General features: G+C 44.7%; 1 pseudogene; it reads right to left on the reverse strand.

The window, feature by feature from the left end:
- Positions 1-7,573: 7,573 nt before the first annotated feature.
- Positions 7,574-9,674, reverse strand: LOC135749364 (GTPase IMAP family member 7-like; annotated as a pseudogene).
- Between the last annotated feature and the right edge of the window lie 11,476 nt (positions 9,675-21,150).

A 21,150-nucleotide genomic window follows, 5' to 3' on the forward strand; every position in this document is an offset into this window, starting at 1 on the left:
TGTGTGTGTGTGTGTGTGTGTGTGTGTGTGTGTGTGTGTGTGTGTGTGTTTTCTTTCCTAACAGATGGTTTTTAATAATGATTTGTTTTTAAGAAAGCATTATAACATGCTATGTGAAGTGGAGGAGTACTAGAGAGGAACTGCAGGGCTCCCAGGGATGAGAGGAGAACAGTTTGTTTTTCTTTGTCTATGTGTGTCCATCTTTGCCTACAGGCTAAAATTGGGTGTGGTGATGGAGTCAGATGGACGAGGGGAACGGCCTTTGTGGGTGGAGATTTTCTGAAGAAAGATCGACGTCACATAATATATAAATAATTGTCAAAAAAGAGGCTGTGCGTCTTCGCTTACCAGATGTGGTCATGAGAAGATCCAGCGCGCTGTTAAACTTTATCATATCTGATCAATAAATATTTGAACTTAGATATTTGTATCTTTTGCCTTTCCTCTAAATTATGAACATGCAATGGACGCCTTAAAGTCCAACATTATACACTTTCAAATAAAAACTTTAGAAAAAAAACATCAAAAAGCGACTATTTATTTTTGTGTTTATTAGAGGACTGACATCACATACAACCATGTTTAGCACTTTAGACAGTGTTTTATGTAATTTCAAAGGGTTTCCTGTAAAATGATACCAAACATTTGTATGTAAACCCTTGCATGTGGGTATGGGAAGCTTTTGAAATTGGGTAGGCCAAATCCAGGCGAAAATCCCCAAAATAGCTTCAGGGTGGAAGAATTAACTACTTTTTCCTCAATATACTCCAACTACTGCTTTTTAATACTAAAGAAGTTGTTAATTTTAAGTATTGGTAGAAATGGGAAGGGTTAAGGAAGTAGAATAAGGTTTTGAAGAATCAGGCATTAATATGTGCTATTAAGTATTCATAAACAGCCAGCATCTCATTAATATTAATGCTAATAATCAACCAGTTAATAGTGAGAATTGTAAACTTAAACCATGTTAAATCCACTATTGTATTATAGTATACATAATTGTTTTAGAGTCCATACACAGTATTTAGTTACATCAGAAGTAACTGTAATTAGATTACAAGAAAAATAAGAGTAATCCCTTACTTTATTTTTTAAGGGAAAATTAATTAAATTACAGTAACTAATTACTTAGTAAATAGTTACACCCAACACTGGGGTTGCCTCACAGTGGCATAGGTACTTTTTAAACAAAATTAAAACATTTGCAAAGAATATAATATAGAAAGAAAAAGAATAACATCATAGAAGAAAAACACAGGTAAAGCAAAGTGAGTTTATTTATGTAGCACATGCAATACATCAGGGTAACTTAAAGTGCTTTACATAGAAATGAATTACAAAGAGGAAAAGGTCCGTAATGAATAAAAATAACGGTAAGAATTTAAATAACAATAAAAAAGTACATATTTTTACAAGGAATTTATATATTCTTCTTATCTTTATCAAATTATTTTTAAACTTTTGAAAACATTTATAATCTATAATAAGCAAGAATCTACTATAATTTATTTCAATAGACAAGACATAATATCTTAAACCACTTGCTTACCAAGTAAATGTATCTCAATTTAAGAATTTTCATATATTTATATTAGAAAACAAGACAAATATACTAAGACATTCTTTTTTAACAGTGTATTATATATTTTTGTTTTAAATCATAGTCTATAGATCTTGTTGTGGAAATGAAGGACTCAAATGCAGGAAATAGCAGATAAATGTTCTCAGTTTAATGAAGCTGGCCACAGGCAAAATAACGGCATCAACACAAACTCAGAAAAACAGAAAAATATCCAGATGGCTGGCAAAGGGTCAACTTAAAGGTCCTCTGTGGCAGAGCAAAAACAGAAGTGGCAGCAAGGGTTCACAGGGCAGCCGGTCAAGGTGAAGGCGAGGCAGGAGGCAGACGAACACCCCTCACAGGTACCTCTTAAGCACCACACTCGCCAGAGTTCTGAAATTGCACACGATAAAGGATGCAGGGTAATTCCAATGAAATAGCAGACAGTACTGATGACAAGATACTTAGACAGGACACGACACGACACGACAGGACAGGACAGGACAGAGAACGGTATCTTTGGCGTAACAGCTCAGCTTGTGCAACACGTACACACCGAATTAACAATCTGACAATAAGACAAAGGCAGAGCAGGGTAGATAAAGCCAAAGCTAATGAGAGGAGATGAGACACAGGTGGAGAGAGGAGAGAGTGGAAACAGCTGCGGCTGTGGGTAATGAGAGCGGCTAATGCGTGGGTGAATGTGTGTGTATGTGTAAAAGAATGTAGAGAAAGAGAGAGAAAGAAGCTAGGTCATAACAGTGCCCCCCCACTAAGGAGCGCCCCCTGGCGCTCCCAAGGGGGAAGCCCGGCGAGACCGGAGGAAATCATCAATGAGCGAAGGATCCAGGACGTCCCGGGGGGAAACCCAACTCCTCTCCTCAGGACCATATCCCTCCCAATCGACCAAGTACTGATGCCCACGCCCCCGACGACGCATGTCCAAAATCTTGCGGACTCTGTAAACGGGTGACCCCTCGATACGAATAGCGGAAAGCGCGGAGCGAGGGGACGAGCGGGTAGCAGGCTTAATGCACGAGACATGAAAAACGGGATGTACCCGGCGAAGATTAGACGGGAGACGGAGCTTGACAGCGACAGGATTAATAATCTTAGTGATGGGAAAAGGTCCAATAAATCGAGGAGCCAACTTACGAGATTCAAACTGGAGAGGTAAATTAGCTGTGGATAACCACACTCTCTGACCCGGCAAATAGCGGGGGCTTTTAATCCGACGTTTATTGGCTGTAATGCACATGCGTCTACGTGAGCGACAAAGAGCGGATCTTACCCTTCTCCAGGTTCGTTTACACCGAGCAATAAATGTCTGAACGCTCGGGCATCTAGAATCAACCTCTTGTGATGAGAATAAAGGAGGCTGGTACCCGAGACAGCACTGAAACGGAGACAGTCCCGTGGCAGAGGATGGGAGCGAGTTATGGGCATACTCTGCCCACGGGAGCTGCTCAGACCAAGATGATGGGTTACGGAATGCGAGACTACGTAAGAGCCGGCCAATGATCTGGTTGGCTCGTTCAGCTTGGCCACAAGTTTGGGGGTGAAAGCCCGACGAGAGATTGGCAGTGGCACCAATGAGGCGACAAAACTCTCTCCAGAATAGGGAGGAAAATTGTGGTCCTCTGTCAGAAACTACTTCAGAGGGTAGACCATGTAATTTGAATACGTGATTGACAACTATCTGGGCGGTCTCCTTGGCAGAGGGGAGTTTAGTGAGCGGTATAAAGTGTGCAGACTTTGAAAACCGATCAACCACCGTCAAAATGACCGTGTTACCATCTGACGGGGGAAGACCGGTGATAAAGTCGAGCGCGATGTGAGACCATGGGCGAGTGGGTACGGGTAACGGACGAAGCAGACCTGCTGGCGGGGCATTACCAGCCTTAGTCTGAGCACAAACGGCACACGAAGCAATAAAACGGCGAGCATCGCGATCTAAGGTAGACCACCAAAAACGCTGGCGGATCGCCGCAAGTGTTCCCCGAACACCGGGATGAGCAGATAATTTAGAAGCGTGTCCCCATTGGAGGACAGCCAAGCGTGTGGGCACCGGAACAAAGAGTAAGCCCTTAGGGCAATCTCGTGGCACAGCAACACGAGATAATGAGCGCTTAACCTGTCCCTCGATTCCCCACCCCGCGGCCCCCACCACGACACCTGGAGAAATAATTTCCTTCTGTGACGTGGAGGGGGTCGCGGAATCAAAGAGCCGAGACAATGCATCCGGTTTTACGTTCTTAGAACCGGGGCGGTAAGAGATTGAAAAATCAAAGCGCGTGAAAAATAATGCCCAACGAGCCTGACGCGCATTTAATCTCTTAGCGGAGCGGATATATTCTAAATTACGATGGTCGGTCCAGACAATAAAGGGAATTGAAGAGCCCTCCAACCAATGTCGCCACTCGCCGAGCGCTAAGCGTATGGCGAGCAGCTCCCGGTTGCCGACATCGTAATTACGTTCCGCAGGCGAAAGACGATGGGAATAATAGGCGCACGGGTGGATCTTTCCATCAGCGGCCGATCGCTGTGAAAGAACAGCACCCACCCCTACCTCAGACGCATCAACCTCGACGATGAACTGTCTAGTGACATCAGGTGTAATAAGAATAGGTGCGGTAGTGAAAAGAGACTTTAAATGATCAAAAGCCCTTTGAGCGGATTCCGACCATTCAAAGCGTGACTTGACAGATGTTAGAGCGGTGAGAGGGGCGGCTACCTGACTAAAGTTTCGGATAAAGCGGCGATAAAAATTTGCAAAACCAATGAAGCGTTGTAACGAGACGCGAGAGTTGGGAGCCGGCCAATCTGCCACCGCTTGAACCTTAGAAGGATCCATACTAATCCCCTCTGCCGAGATTACTGAACCCAGAAACGTGACCGAAGGTGCGTGAAACGAACACTTTTCTGCTTTGACAAATAGTCGGTTCTCACGTAAACGTTGAAGCACACGGCGTACATGCTGGACATGAACCTGGAGAGACGGGGAGAAAATTAGTATGTCGTCAATATAGACAAACACAAAAATGTTAAGCATGTCACGGAGAACATCATTGACTAGAGCCTGAAACACGGAGGGGGCGTTGACTAGACCGAAAGGGAGGACGCGATATTCAAAATGAACGAGGGGCGTGTTAAAGGCGGTCTTCCACTCGTCTCCCTCCTTGATACGCACCAAATGGTATGCGTTGCGGAGGTCGAGCTTGGTAAAAATCTTAGCTCCCTGCAAGATCTCGAAGGCTGAAGACATCAATGGCAAAGGATAGCGATTCTTAATAGTGATGTCATTCAGCCCTCGATAATCTATGCAGGGACGGAGCGATCCGTCCTTCTTCTTAACGAAGAAGAACCCCGCACCAGCGGGAGAAGACGACGGAACAATGGTACCCGCACTAAGTGAATCAGAAAGATAATTCTCTAGCGCCTCCCGTTCAGGAGCCGACAGAGAATAGAGTCTACCCCTAGGGGGCGTGGTCCCCGGCAAGAGATCGATAGCGCAGTCATATGGACGATGAGGAGGAAGAGAGGTGGCCCGTGAACGACTGAAAACCTCCCGCAGATCGTGATATTCCTCCGGGACTCCAGACAAATCACCAGGCTCTTCCTGAAACACAGAAACAGAAGAGACAGGAGGAACAGCAGATACTAAACACTCAACATGACAAGACAATCCCCAAGACACAACTGAACCCTTAGACCAATCAATATGAGGACTATGGCGTTTAAGCCAAGGATGACCCAGGACAATGGGGGTAAAAGGAGAACGAAAAATCAAAAAAGAAATTGTCTCTCTATGGTTACCAGAAACGGTGAGAGTCAATGGAACAGTCTCTTTCTGAACCCTGGGCAGGGAACTGCCGTCTAAGGCAAATAAAGGAGTACTGTCACTTAAATGCATGAGGGGAATACCTTGTTGTAGAGCCCAATCCTCATCAATAAAATTTCCCTCTGCCCCAGAGTCGATTAAGGCAGAACTGGCAACCGATGAGGCGGACCAATGTAGCATGACTGGGAGTGACGTGCAAGATCTGGAAGGGATTCTCCGTGTGATGGCGCTCGCCAGTAACCCTCCGCCTACCGACGAGCGCTGGCTTTTACTGGGCACGTAGAAACAAAGTGATTAGCAGCGGCACAGTACATGCACAACCGGTTCGCGATCCTTCTCTCTCGCTCCTTAGGAGAGATGCGTAGACCTCCCAACTGCATGGGCTCGGGCTCAGCACCAGCAGTTACGGGAACAGCCACGACAGAGGAAGTGGAGGGGAAAGACGTATCCAAGCGACGGGCTCTGCGTCGCAACTCAAATCGCTTCTCGACCCGAATAGCAAGGGCAATGAGGTCATCAAGCGAAGCGGGGACCTCCCTAATGAAAATCTCCTCCCTGATCTCCGGATTTAGACCCTCCAGGAAACGGGCGATGAGAGCTGGCTCATTCCAGCCACAGGTAGTAGAGAGAGTGCGAAACTCTATGGAGAAATCTGGAACCGAGCTCCTGCCCTGACGAAGGACGGATAACTGACGCGAAGCCTCGGCGCCGTGAGCAGAACGGTCAAAGACCCGGATCATCTCCTCCTTGAACTGTGCGAAGCTGAGGACGCAATGCGAATCCGCCTGCCAGTTGGCCGTACCCCATTCACGGGCGCGGCCAGCGAGGAGAGAGATGACGTAAGCGACCCTCGCCTGTTCTCTGGCATAAGTCACCGGCTGAAGGGAGAAAACCACCTCACACTGGGTCAGGAAGGCACGGCACTGAGTGGGCTCACCCGAATAGACCGGAGGGTTGTTAATCCGCGGCTCCGGCGGAACATGAGTGTCTGGAGAAGAGACCCGCGGCTGGCGGATATGATGGACCTGCTGCGAGAGGTCAGACATCTGGGCAGCGAGCGTCTCAACCGCATGTCTGGCAGCGGTGATGTCCTCCTCGTGTCGTCCTAGAAGGGCGCCCTGCTGCTCGACGGCTGCCTGGAACGGACCGGCTGCTTGGAAAGGGCTGCTACCCGCTGAGTCCATAACTGGTCAGATTGTTCTGTTGTGGAAATGAAGGACTCAAATGCAGGAAATAGCAGATAAATGTTCTCAGTTTAATGAAGCTGGCCACAGGCAAAATAACGGCATCAACACAAACTCAGAAAAACAGAAAAATATCCAGATGGCTGGCAAAGGGTCAACTTAAAGGTCCTCTGTGGCAGAGCAAAAACAGAAGTGGCAGCAAGGGTTCACAGGGCAGCCGGTCAAGGTGAAGGCGAGGCAGGAGGCAGACGAACACCCCTCACAGGTACCTCTTAAGCACCACACTCGCCAGAGTTCTGAAATTGCACACGATAAAGGATGCAGGGTAATTCCAATGAAATAGCAGACAGTACTGATGACAAGATACTTAGACAGGACACGACACGACACGACACGACAGGACAGGACAGAGAACGGTATCTTTGGCGTAACAGCTCAGCTTGTGCAACACGTACACACCGAATTAACAATCTGACAATAAGACAAAGGCAGAGCAGGGTAGATAAAGCCAAAGCTAATGAGAGGAGATGAGACACAGGTGGAGAGAGGAGAGAGTGGAAACAGCTGCGGCTGTGGGTAATGAGAGCGGCTAATGCGTGGGTGAATGTGTGTGTATGTGTAAAAGAATGTAGAGAAAGAGAGAGAAAGAAGCTAGGTCATAACAGATCTAGTAAAGATGAAACTGTGTTGACATAAATACATATGGGTGCTCTTTTTTTGTGTTGACATAAATACATATGGGAAGAACAAGGACATGCCATGTGCTTTAATCAGTAACTAGTTAAGAATTTGCTGTGGAAAATACCCCAAAAGACCCAAAGATTAAACTTTTGTCAGAAGCTTTACTCTATGAACATCTAGTGACTGCATCAGAATCATTAACATAAAATCAACTTTAAGATATCAGTATATTTTTTACATTTCTAAAATAAAATAAGGTTTTGCAACCTTATGAAGATTTATCTTACGCTATATTTTCAATGGTTTGTGCATTTATTAAAAACAGCATGCATTTATAAAAACACACTGAAAAAAATATATTACATGTTTTCTTGCTCTAAATGTAAAAACTTTATTCAAAAGTATTTTTGAACATTAAGATGCAGTGACTACTTTAACAACAAACAAAAATTATGATATAAGTATTTTTATTTGAATTAAAATAGTTTTTTGTAGTGTTTCTGACTGATTTATCTTAATATAATATGAAAGTTAAACGTGCATTTATCGTAAGTGTGAATCTCAGTGGTGAGTGAAAGGAGCTCTGTAAGACACACGTTAAGAATATTTTTACTTATGTCTTCTAGCAATTACAGTGATAACAGACTTGTTTTAGAAACTTAATTACCACTAACAACCTTTTCAACAGCTTTAGTAAGAGCTACACAGAATAGCTTTAGCAGATGCACCACTATTTTTTAACAGTTTTACTGATGGTAGCTACATCTATAGCTCCATTAACAACAGCTGTACCAACTGCAACTCCACAACTAATAGCTCCATCAACAGTTCTACTAACAGTTCCACCAATGGCAGCTCCAGCAGCAGCTCCACCACCAACAGCTCCAGCAATGACAGCATTACCAACAATTCCACTAAGAGCTGCACCAACAGCAGCTCCACCAAACACACCTGCACCAACAACACCTCCACCAATAGCTCCTTCAATAATTTTGCTGGAACGCCACCAGCAACTGCACAAGAAATTCCACCAATAGCAGCTCCACTAATAGTTCCAATGCTGGCAGCTGCAGCTGCACCAGCTACAGATACACTAACAGCAGCTCCACCTTTACAAACTACATATCCTCCAACTACACCACCAAGTAGCAAACCAGCTGCAATAGCTCCAATATAAATATACTTCTTATACTTCAATAAAAACTGCATAAGTCCATTATTTGGGTCTTCTTGTCCCAATTTCAAAGCATCTTCAAACATCTCATTACTGTAAGGCCCTCCTCCATTCTGCCCTAACATTTTGTCAATCATCTGCAGTAGATCATTGACCTGCTCTCTGTTCTGATCTTTGTTGTTAAAGACATGATATCTGCCTCCACATTGTTTAATTAGATTTTGTAATGCACTGCTTTCCTCAATGAGTTCCTCTATGGGCTCTCCATCTAACTGATCTTCATGAGTGAAGAGAATGATGGAATATTTTAACACTTCCTCACCGAATATACTCTCAATTTTCTGAGGAATCTCCTGTTCCTGCTCACTGAATCTGTCAGTTATTCTAAAAACAATAAGAAAAGCATGTGGTCCAGGGCTGGAAAAATAAGCACCGTTATCTTTTCATTTCCCATGCCTGTGTCACAGAATCCAGGAGTATCAACTATTAATACGTCCCTGCCTGACACAGTAGCTTGTACCTTTGAACATTCACGAGTTACACAGACTGTTCCCCTCTTAGATTTGAATGCATTTTTTCCGAGTATTGTGTTTCCAGCAGCACTCTTCCCAGTACCAGTTTTACCCAGCAGCACGATGCTTCTGAATGAACGGCTGTCAGCAGAAATATCCTGGTTTTTGGGGGAAATTCTTTGAAATTTATTTTTGGAGACTGTAAATAAAAAAAACATAAAATCAAGTATTTTACCACATGTACTTAGCATGCTATGCTAAGTTACAGTATTCTGCTACAATTCTTTTGCAATATGCTTTGTGTCAAAATGTCAAATTACTGATTTATGATCTTATGTTCCCTGTTTTATGGCCCACCAGGCGGTAACTCTTTATTTTTCGGATCTGCTAGTCTATTTCAGTCATGTTTGTTAATTTATGTGAATTACCAGGTGTGAATGTCAAAGGTTTTATAAGTTTAATACATGTTTGTGATGTGTATGTTCACTTCTATGTGTGGATCGCTTCCAGTCTCCTTGCTTCTGACAAAAAAAGTGAATGAGCTGAGAACCTAAATGTGATAATGTAATATTGGACCCACCGGTGGGTCAACGGGGGGTGGCAAAGTTTAAGAGATTAAAACATATTACTTTGGAAACAGGGGCAACCAATTAGTCATCAAGTCACCACAGTAGTTAGTAAGTCTGCCCTATACCCAAGTTTAGCTTGTTTTTCTGTTGCCTTGACTTTTACCTGATGTTATCTTAGAATAACTTGCTTGTTTGTTTAGTTAATATACTCATTGACTGACTGCTGTATGTTAGCATTAGCTTTTGTTGTGTTTTTAGCTTCTGTTGTGTACTCTGTCACCTCTAGGCAAGAAGCTTATTTTTGCTGCTCATTTTTGATGCACATTATTAGTTTTGCACTTAAATTGTGTAGCGATTAGATCATAGTTTCGATACGAGTTTCCATGGCGTCATTTAGGCTTTTGTTGTGCTAATTGTTAAGCTGTGTCCAGCTGCATTCAATGAGCTGCTGTTAACACACACATCTAAGCAGTACCTCAGGACTGGCGCGTCAGTGGAAGTGTCAGCCCTATAGGGGGAATGCCTATAGGGAACGCCTACAGTTTGAGTGTCTGAGTATGTATATCAAATTCGACCAATGGTTGGGCGTGATGTCGTAGACGGAAGCCAGAGAGCATACATATGGCATAAAGAAACACACACTTTATCTTTTATAGCCTTAGAGGCTATCCGTGTGTGTGTGTGTGTGTGTGTGTGTGTGTGTGTGTTAGGCCTGGGACGGTAACCGGATTACCGCCATACCGCGGTCACGTGACCCATGCCGCGGATCTGAGCTCCTCACCGTCATAACCGCAAAAAAAAAAAATTTGAAACATTGGCCTGCAATTGTGTGTATATATGGGGATGTTATACACGCAGCTTTTAAACAACCGCAGCTTGTTAACAGAACATTAACAGTTAACTGATATGATTTTAATATTAAATTGTCATTGAGTAGAAATACAGGTGACGTTGTCTGTGCCTCGGTAAAAGCAATACAAACATTTTATTTAATTTGAACATGCAAACAGCCGCAACAGATCAACAACAGAATCAGGTTTCATACATTATTAAATTGTCACGCAACATAAAGAGCACGCGATCAGTCCGAGGATTAATATCCAGTTAGATCGTCTCTTTTTCATCTAGCCTACCACAGTGGTCATTTCTACAGCAGGACACATTTCAAAAAGTTTTGCTTTTGCGTCTTCTTTCTCCGTTTGTGAAAAAAGACAGATGTTTATGGTAAGTGTGTAGGACGGAAGCGGTCCCGAGCACGCGAGACAGACGAGGACTGCCCGTGCGCGCGGGAGACGGGCGCGTGCGAGACAGACGCGGAATGCCCGGAATGCGAGACAGACCGTGTCATTTTGTGCACACACGCGTCTCCGTGCAGCTTCCAAGCTATACTCAAGCACGGACACATATGCAGTAAAAGTGATTTCTCATACAAATGGTTATTTTACCAGACCGTCAAGGCAGCAATAATTTGCGTCATTTACAGGCCATTCATGATAGAAAAGTGGCGAAATGGCTGTAGGCACGTAAGTGTGGACACGCACAATGCTTTAACATTTTTTTTAACTGATAATATTAATTGTTCAAGTTGTTGAATGTTGAAATTGAAGAAACGTGAAAGGAAATAATATTCACTTTACACGTTCCTTAAGTAATTTGCACATGTTGTTTATTGAACATAAATAAGTCATGCATGTTATTTAACTCGTTGTCTTGCCAATAAACCGCAAAACCGCGGGAATTTGTTGATTACCGACCGCGGTAAGAAAAAATCCAAACCGGCCCAGCCCTAGTGTGTGTGTGTACCAAGAGTGTTTGAATAGCTTAACTGTGTGACAGAGTAGTTTAAATGTGTGGCTGAAATTAAAGCAAATAAGAAATTAGAAAGCTCGACGGTGCGTTCCTCCTTGTACCCGCTTTATCACGGGGGAGGATTCACACGACACGTGTGTGGCATGTTTAGGAGTTGAGCCCGCTGCGCTTGAGGGCGCGTGTGTTCATTATGATAACTTATCTTTCAAAGTGCTCCGCTCCTGCTGTTCGTCCTTTAATAAGAGGGTGAGCCAAGACAATGACCGCGTCTCTCGCGGTTCAAGACCTGCATCTGCTGAGGTGGTGTAGTGTACTTTGACCGTGGAGACTCTGCCTTGGGAGGGTTTGGAAGCAAGCATTGCGGTCACTTCCACCTCGAACATGAGCCTTACGCCGGTTTCACACCGCATGCGTGAGCAGCGCGTAAGCGGCGCGTGTTTTTTTCGGCGCCCATGTTAACAAGTTAAAGCATGTACACCGCACGCGTGAGCAGCGCGTGCTCGCGTGGCAGGAGCGTCGCTGAAGCAGCAGTGCTGCTATTGTTTCGGCGTCGGCTCTATTTTTGCTGCGCTGCTCACGCTCAATTAAAGTGACAGTGCATTGTTTATGGTTTAAATGGTCGTGGATTGACGCGAAAAAGTGTAATTTTACAATAAAATCACGAATGTGACGCCAAGTGTGTTTGAAACAGTCATGACTTTGAGCAATTTAATAGAAAGCAATGAAATATTAACACACTGTTGCCAGAAGACTGCGTTCATTCACTCTCTGCCCAGCAAATGAGTCCTCATCTATCTTAATAATATTCAGAGAAATAGATTCATCTATAAATCTAAATCTTATGCTTAAACTGTTGAAGGGAAACACGATCGACTGCTTCATGCTGTCAATCACTGAGTGAATTCTTTATTTTATCGTAAAACTTCAGAGAAACAGATTTTATAATGTGCCATGGGCTTTTTGTGTCTATAATTGTGTTTTGTGTCTATATGTGTCATTACACGGACCAGAACAGCACGAAAACAATGTGGATTAAACAAATCACAGTTATATAAATTACACTGACCTTCAAAAAGCGTCTTGAAGAGGTTTTGCTCATAAATGCATGTAAAATAATGTAATGTGAACTTGAGATTTTTATACTGTTATTTAAACTGCACAGATTGCGTGATGTCCGTGTATGCATAGTGATGGGAGAAACAAAGCTTTTCGAAGCTTCGAATCAATTGAACGAATTGCTTCGAAAATTGATTCAGTTTTTCAAAGCAGTTCGAAACACCACACACGCTGGCGACCCCTGCTGGTCAAAATAGTGTAAAAGCAGATATGTCCAAACATTTTACACTTTTTTTTACAAAAATAGGAAGATTTTTATGAAAATATGTTAGAATAAAATGTAATTTTTTTAAAACTAAATTAAGACATAGTTAAAAGTGTATTATGTGTTTTAGTTTTATTTGGGCCAAACAAATCATTAAAACTAACTACCCTTTTAATTATGCACATTTTTGTCATTAAATCTGTCTATAAACAAAAAGTAGACAAAATGGTAGTGTTATTAGCCAGATCGGATAAATGTTTTATGAACTTGTATAATAAAACTGACCCAAGTTCACCTAAACATATTAGACACTGGTCATTTGTGATCAACTCCCCCTAGTGGTGAACCATCGGATTTTCAAAACGTTTTGAAACAGTTATGACGTAACGAAGCCTCGTTTGCTAAAATCACGTGACTTGGGATGAAATATGCCTCGAACCACTGATTCGAAACAAAAGATTCGTAAATGTTTCGAAGCCTCATGAAGCAGTGCTTCGAAAACGACCATCACTATGAATGCACACATTTCTGTAAGCTGTGCACACTGTGACCCCTTAAAAAAATTTGGTGCATGACGCCCCTGGTTACATCCCTAATGTTAGAGCAGGAAGTGGAATCCCTTTAATTCAAAAGCTATACAAAACCATTCATGATGTTGACAGTCACTCACATTATGTCACAAATCAGATCCGAGGGCTGGTTTGTGTCAATGGATCTCTATCCCTTCACACATTTACAAAATGTGTAAATGCTGCCCTGGGGCCATTGCGTCTTCAGAACATTTGCATACTACTTGCATACTATATTGACTATTGGTTAATTTTTAATTAATTGTCTCCAGCTCTTGTCACGTCCATTTTTCAGAAGTGAACGAGATGAAGCTAGATCGATCGCACACCAAGTGGTGGCTTAAAAACGGGTTTTTCTTGAGGGGCAACCCTTTTTGCATGTTCAGGGTTACACGCACATGTCTTCGCACTCTAGAATATGGAAAGATTTCGGGTTTCTGTCTCAAGGCCCGAGGTAGGTTGGGGTCTGTCTCCGCATGATATTAATGACAGACGCATCTCTCTTAAGCTGAGGATCAACTATGGAAGGCCAAAAAGGCAAAAATGTCAAATCAGCTAAACGCCAGGAAAAATGTGCTTCTCCAGTACAGAGGACCTATTTTCTGGGCATAGTTTGGATTGCAATGACAACAGGCACAGTTGTCTCCTGCTCATATAGAATCCATCCTTTAACCATGGGGTTCCTTGAGGGCCAACCTGTTTCTCATGATCAAGGTCACATGCAGATGCTTTGTGCATTTAGTATTATGGAAGAAAGCATGGTTCCTTTCTCAAAAAGGCCAGTGTTGGCCTTTTTCACATGTTCAGGGTTACACACGCATGTCTTCGTGCCCTAAGAATATGGAAAAATGTCAGATTTCTGTCTAAAGGCCCAGAGTTAGGTGCGGTCTGTGACCGCATGACATGAATTACAGACGCATCTCTTTCAGGCTTGGGATTGGTTATGAAAGGCCAAAAGGACAAAAATGTCCCATCAGCTAAACACCAGGGAAAGTGTGCTTCCCTGAGGAAGGACCGGACCTCTTTTCTCATTGATCAACCCATTTCTCATGATCAAGGTCACACGCAGATGCTTTGTCTTTAGTATTATGGAAGAAACCATGGTTCCATTCCCAAGAAAGCCAATTTTGGGGGCTCAGGGTCGTCACATCAGGCTTACGACGTATGCATCCCTCTAAGGCTGAGAAGTGGCTATGGAAGACGATAAGGTCAAAATCAATGTAAGTCCACAGACGCTCTGCTGAGGCAGGCATTGAGCTCAGGGAATGAAGACTCCACCCACACGTGGGGGAGCAAATCTGGCTCAGGTTCGGCCAAACTTAGGCATGACTATATACGAACGGTCTCTAAAAGGAAAGGATCTAGTATTTTTTAAATCTAAGTCATAGATGTAACAATAAATCGTCTATGAATAGTCCTTATGAAATTATGAAAATCATTTCCAGTTATTGTGGTAACGATGTAAAATCACTAGCCAGTTTGGCCAGTTTTTACAATTTATAGTCACCTTATTTGCTGCCAAAGCTTAACCCTCTGGGGTCCGACCCATTTGGGACACTGGCAGAGGTTCTGACATGCTCTTACATTTGGTCTTTTTTCAGTTGCTTTAAAACACAATAATGACAAAAGTCTTATAACACTGCATTCAGCACAAACTGGGGTACAATATTATATGAGCTACATGTACACTCACCTAAAGGATTATTAGGAACACCATACTAATACTGTGTTTGACCCCCTTTCGCCTTTAGAACTGCCTTAATTCTACGTGGCATTGATTTAACAAGGTGCTGAAAGCATTCTTTAGAAATGTTGGCCCATATTTATAGGATAGCATCTCGCAGTTGATGGAGATTTGTGGGATGCACATCCAGGTCACGAAGCTCCCGTTCCAACACATCCCAAAGATGCTCTATTGGGTTGAGATCTGGTGAATGTGGGGGCCATATTAATACAGTGAACACATTGTCATGTTCAAGAGACCAATTTGAAATGATTCGAGCTTTGTGACATGGTGGATTATCCTGCTGGAAGTAGCCATCAGAGGATGGGGACATGGTGGTCATAAAGGGATGGACATGTTACGAAACATGAGAGGAAGCAAATGCAAGTTAAGAGTTTTATTGAAAACAGAGTGAAATGAATAATGCGAGCAGCTGAGCGGGTGACACAGGCAGTTGAGGTGGCCAGCGTGAAGACAGTGAAACTCCCGAGTGATATCCAAATCCAAATCCAAACACGATCACGAACACGAGAGCAGGAACACGGAAGACAGGAACACACAGCACGAGACCTCACCAACAGCTAGACATCCGGAACGATCTGACAAAGAACACGAGAACTGAATGAGTATATATAGGTGAGTTGATGAGCTGCAGCTGGAGCGAATGATGATCATCAGGTGCGCTGGAGGTAAGTGCCAATCACACCCACACACACAGACACCACTACACAACACAGCCATGTGAATCAGAAGGAAACAATGTATTCATAAACCGTGACAGTACCCCTCCTCTTAGGAACGCCGCCTGGCGTTCCCAGACCCCTTTACCTGTCGATTGAATTCCTCGATAAGAGAGTGATCCAATATGTCCCGAGCAGGAACCCAACTTCTCTCCTCCGGACCGTAACCTTCCCAATCCACCAAGTACTGAAATCCGCGTCCCCTCCGCCTAGAGTCCAGAATACGATTTACCGAATACGTGGTCTCCCCATCTACGAGACGAGGCGGGGGGGGAACCGGGGCAGGCGGATTAAGGCGTGACAAAAACACAGGTTTAATTTTGGAAATATGGAAGGCGGGATGAACTCTCCTGTACGCAGGAGGAAGACTAAGGCGGACAGTCACTGGATTAATGATTTTAGTGACCTTGAACGGGCCAATGAATTTGGGAGCTAACTTATTAGAAACGGATCGGAGAGGAATATTCTTGGTAGAAAGCCACACTCTTTGACCAACGACGTATCTCGGAGGCCTAGACCGGTGGCGATCGGCTTTGGCCTTGGTGCGCTCCCGCACCTGGAGTAAAACCTCACGGGTTCTAGTCCAGGTACGACGACACCTCTGAACAAACGCGTGAGCAGAGGGGACCGTAACTTCGGATTCCAGACTGGGAAAAACAGGTGGTTGGTAGCCTACACTACACTGAAACGGCGATAGGCCCGTAGATGATACCGGTAAAGAATTGTGGGCGTACTCCACCATAGAGAGCTGTTGACTCCAGGATGAAGGATTCTTGGAAACCAGACATCGCAACACTCTCTCCAAATCTTGGTTGGCTCTCTCGGTTTGACCATTGGTCTGGGGATGAAACCCAGAGGAAAGGCTAACAGTCGCCCCTAGTAATCTACAAAACTCACGCCAAAATTTGGACACGAACTGGGGACCCCTGTCGGAAACCACGTCTGTCGGGAGGCCATGTAAGCGAAAGACGTGGTTTACGACAATCACCGCTGTCTCCTTGGCTGATGGTAATTTGGGCAAGGGAATGAAATGAGTCGCCTTCGAGAATCGGTCCACCACGGTCAAAACGACCGTGTTGCCCTGGGAGGGCGGGAGGGCGGTAACAAAATCTAGAGCGATATGGGACCAGGGTCTCGAAGGGACAGGCAGCGGTCGAAGTAACCCATCAGGAGGACGATTGGAAGTCTTACCGCTGGCACAAACCGAACAAGCCAAAACAAAACTGTGAATGTCCCGAGCCATACGTGGCCACCAGAATCGTTGCTTGACCAAAAATCTGGTTCGACTTACTCCGGGATGACAAGCAACATTGGAACAATGACCCCACTGAATGACATTGGACCTTAACCTCTCCGGCACAAATAAGCGATTCGGTGGACACCCGACCGGAGGCGTTACCCCTTCTAGAGCCGCTTTGACTCTCGCTTTGACCTCCCATACGAGTGCAGAGATAACTATCCTCTCTGGTAAAATACACTCGGGAGTAGACAGGCGTTCGGAACGATCAAAAATGCGTGACAAAGAATCGGGTTTGATGTTTTTGGAACCCGGACGATACGAGAGAGAAAAATCAAAACGACCGAAAAAAAGTGCCCACCGAGCCTGCCTGGAATTCAGTCTTTTAGCAGTTCTAATATATTCCAAGTTCTTATGATCGGTCCAGACAATAAAAGGTACCCCGGAACCTTCTAACCAGTGGCGCCACTCCTCCAATGCTAACTTGACTGCCAGCAACTCTCTATTACCAATATCGTAATTACGTTCCGCGGGAGATAATCGATGTGAAAAAAACGCGCATGGGTGCATCTTGTCATCTGAGGAAGAGCGTTGGGATAACACTGCTCCTACCCCCACCTCTGACGCGTCGACCTCGACCACGAACTGACGTGAAGGATCAGGGGAAATGAGAATGGGGGCTGAAACAAAGCAACCCTTCAGTTTGGCAAACGCAGCCTCAGCTGCGTCTGACCACCTGAACGTAGTTCGTGGAGAGGTCAAGGCAGTCAGAGGTGCGGCTAGCTGGCTGAAATTGCGAATGAAACGCCGGTAAAAATTAGCGAACCCCAGAAACCTCTGCAGGGCCTTACGGGAATCTGGACTTGGCCAATCTACCACAGCCTTAACCCTTTCAGGATCCATACGCACTCCCTCAGTAGAGATGATGTACCCCAAAAATGGTACCGACTGTGCGTGGAACTCGCATTTCTCCGCCTTGACAAAAAGCCCATTCTCTAGCAACCTCTGAAGCACTCGTCTGACGTGTTGCACATGTTCCTGGAGAGATGAAGAAAAAATCAATATGTCATCCAGGTAGACATATATGAACTGGTCAACCATATCTCGCAACACATCATTGACGAGTGCCTGGAAAACTGCTGGCGAATTTGATAATCCGAAAGGCATCACCAAATATTCAAAATGGCCGCGAGGGGTGTTAAAAGCAGTTTTCCATTCATCCCCCTCCCTTATGCGGACCAAATGATAAGCATTACGTAAGTCCAATTTTGTAAAGACGGATGCTCCCTGCAACCTCTCGAAAGCTGAAGACATCAACGGTAAAGGATAAGTATTCTTGACCGTGATGTTGTTCAACCCTCGGTAGTCAATGCAAGGTCGCAGGGTACCATCCTTCTTCCCCACAAAAAAGAACCCCGCCCCCGCCGGAGAAGAGGAAGGGCGGATGAACCTGTTTGCTAGAGAATCAGAAATGTATTTCTCCATAGCCTCCCTTTCGGGAATCGAAAGTGAATATAACTTGCCTTTAGGCGGAGACTTACCTGACATTAACTCAATAGCACAGTCATAGGGACGGTGCGGAGGGAGAGAAGCAGCACGAGACTTACTGAACACTTCCTTCAGGTCGTGGTACTCCGCGGGCACGTTAGATAAATCCACTGCCTCCTCCTGAAACACAGACAGAGGCACAGACGAACAAGCAGAAACAAGACAAGACTCATGACACTTAACACTCCAAGCACACACTGAATTAGTCTGCCAGTCCACTTTGGGGTTGTGTAATGTTAGCCAGGGATGTCCGAGTACAACAGGAGCCAAAGGTGTATCCAGACTGTAAAATGAGATAGCTTCAGTGTGATTGCCCGAGGTGATGAGTGTGATTTCCTCAGTGACAGAAAAAATGGTGGGAAGATCTTGTCCGTTGAGTGCATGAACTGAAATCTGACGTGAGAGAGGTCTGAAGGGAATCTGGTGTTTGACAGCAAATGAACGGTCCATGAAATTACCTTCTGCCCCTGAATCCACCAGTGCTCGACAATCGTGATGACGTGCTGACCACCTCAGTCTCACCGGGAGGAACGTAGATGTAGATGAGGACTTTTCGGCTGAGACCCCGCCCGATAGTAGCCTCGAATTTACTACCGGGCTGGACCTTTTACGGGACAGTTATAGGCAAAGTGACCAGTTCCACCGCAATATAAACAAAGGCCCTGGGACCTCCGCCGCTCCTTTTCCTCCCGGGAGAGTCGGGCTCGACCCACCTGCATGGGCTCGGGATCGTAGACAGGGCTGACCACGTCTCCACCAGTGACTCGAACTTCCTCCGTTCTGCTGATACCGGAGCTGGGTTTGACTCTGCGATTCATACGAGTCAACCGGGAGTCGACTCTTAAGGCCAGTTCAATGAGTCCGTTGAGTGTAGTGGGTAACTCCGTGGTGTAGATCTCCCGATGGACGCGGTCAGCCAACCCATGCAGGAACATGTCCCACTGCGCCTCCTCATTCCAATGACACTCAGCAGCAAGAGTTCGGAACTCAATCGAATAATCAGAAACTGACCTCTCTCCTTGCTTCAACTCCGCCAGTAGACGAGCCGCTTCCCTACCAGCGAGAGCCCGATCAAAGACTCGCTTCATCTCTTCGGATAGTGTCTGGAATGAGGCGCAGCATGGATCCTGGTTCTCCCACACCGCCGTTCCCCAGAGCGCCGCCTTACCCGTCAAAAGGGTTAACACAAACGCCACCTTGGTCTGTTCGTTGTTGAAGGTTCTAGGTTGCAAAGAGAAATGCATTGAGCAACGTGTTAGAAATGCTCTACAAAAATTCGGCTCACCAGCGTAAGATTCGGGAATCGGTAGGCGGGGCTCCGAGGACGTGTTGTTATCCGGTGGTATGGGTTGAACAGGCGGTGTGGGCGGCGCAGTGGGCATCTGAAGTTGTTGAAATTGTTGGGTGAGCTCCGATACCTGTGCCACCAACGCCTGAACAGCACGACCAGTCTCACAAAGATTACGTTCTTGAGACTCCATTCGTCTATTGCTGCGATTGAAGAACTCCTCCATGGATGTAATATTAGAACTCGCTGCTTCCATGACTTGGTCAGATCGTTCTGTTACGAAACATGAGAGGAAGCAAATGCAAGTTAAGAGTTTTATTGAAAACAGAGTGAAATGAATAATGCGAGCAGCTGAGCAGGTGACACAGGCAGTTGAGGTGGCCAGCGTGAAGACAGTGAAACTCCCGAGTGATATCCAAATCCAAATCCAAACACGATCACGAACACGAGAGCAGGAACACGGAAGACAGGAACACACAGCACGAGACCTCACCAACAGCTAGACATCCGGAACGATCTGACAAAGAACACGAGAACTGAATGAGTATATATAGGTGAGTTGATGAGCTGCAGCTGGAGCGAATGATGATCATCAGGTGCGCTGGAGGTAAGTGCCAATCACACCCACACACACAGACACCACTACACAACACAGCCATGTGAATCAGAAGGAAACAATGTATTCATAAACCGTGACAGGACATGGACAGAAACAATGCTCATGAAGGCAGTGTCATTTAAAAAATACCCAATTGGGACTAAGGGGCCTAAAGTGTGCCAAGAAAACATTCCCCACACCATTACACCACCACCACCACCAGCCTGCACAATGGTAACAAGGCATGATGGATCCATGTTCTCATTTAGTTTACGCCAAATTCTAACTCTACCACCTGAATGTCTCAACAGAAATCGAGACTCATCAGACCAGGCAACACTTTTCCAGTCTTCAACTGTCCAATTTTGGAGAGCTTGTGCAAAGTGTAGCCTATTTCTCCTATATGTAGTGGAGATAAGTGGTACCTGGTGGGGTCTTCTGCTGTTGTACAGATGTGGAATTTAAAAACGTTTCATGTAGGCCATTCCGACAACAATATGTGTGCTCGACTTTATGCTGAGCATATGATATTGAAGTAACATGACAGGAATTCTTGGTGCGTTGTTTACTGTACATTACTGTACAGTACTTTTTATATTATCATGTTTTCCTTTACATGGTATGAAACTCGATATAAAGTGTGCAATGGTGTTGGATAAATTTATTTAATGTGTTATACTTTTGTAGTAAGTAAATAAAATCATGTTGTGAGTGTAAATATTCATAAATTCGAGGAGTTTCTGAGGTGTTTTTCATCAGGAAAAGGCGTAGTTTCTCTGTTGCTGATTAAAAACC

This window comes from Paramisgurnus dabryanus, chromosome 16 (assembly GCF_030506205.2).
Source record: "Paramisgurnus dabryanus chromosome 16, PD_genome_1.1, whole genome shotgun sequence".
NCBI lineage: Eukaryota > Metazoa > Chordata > Actinopteri > Cypriniformes > Cobitidae > Paramisgurnus > Paramisgurnus dabryanus.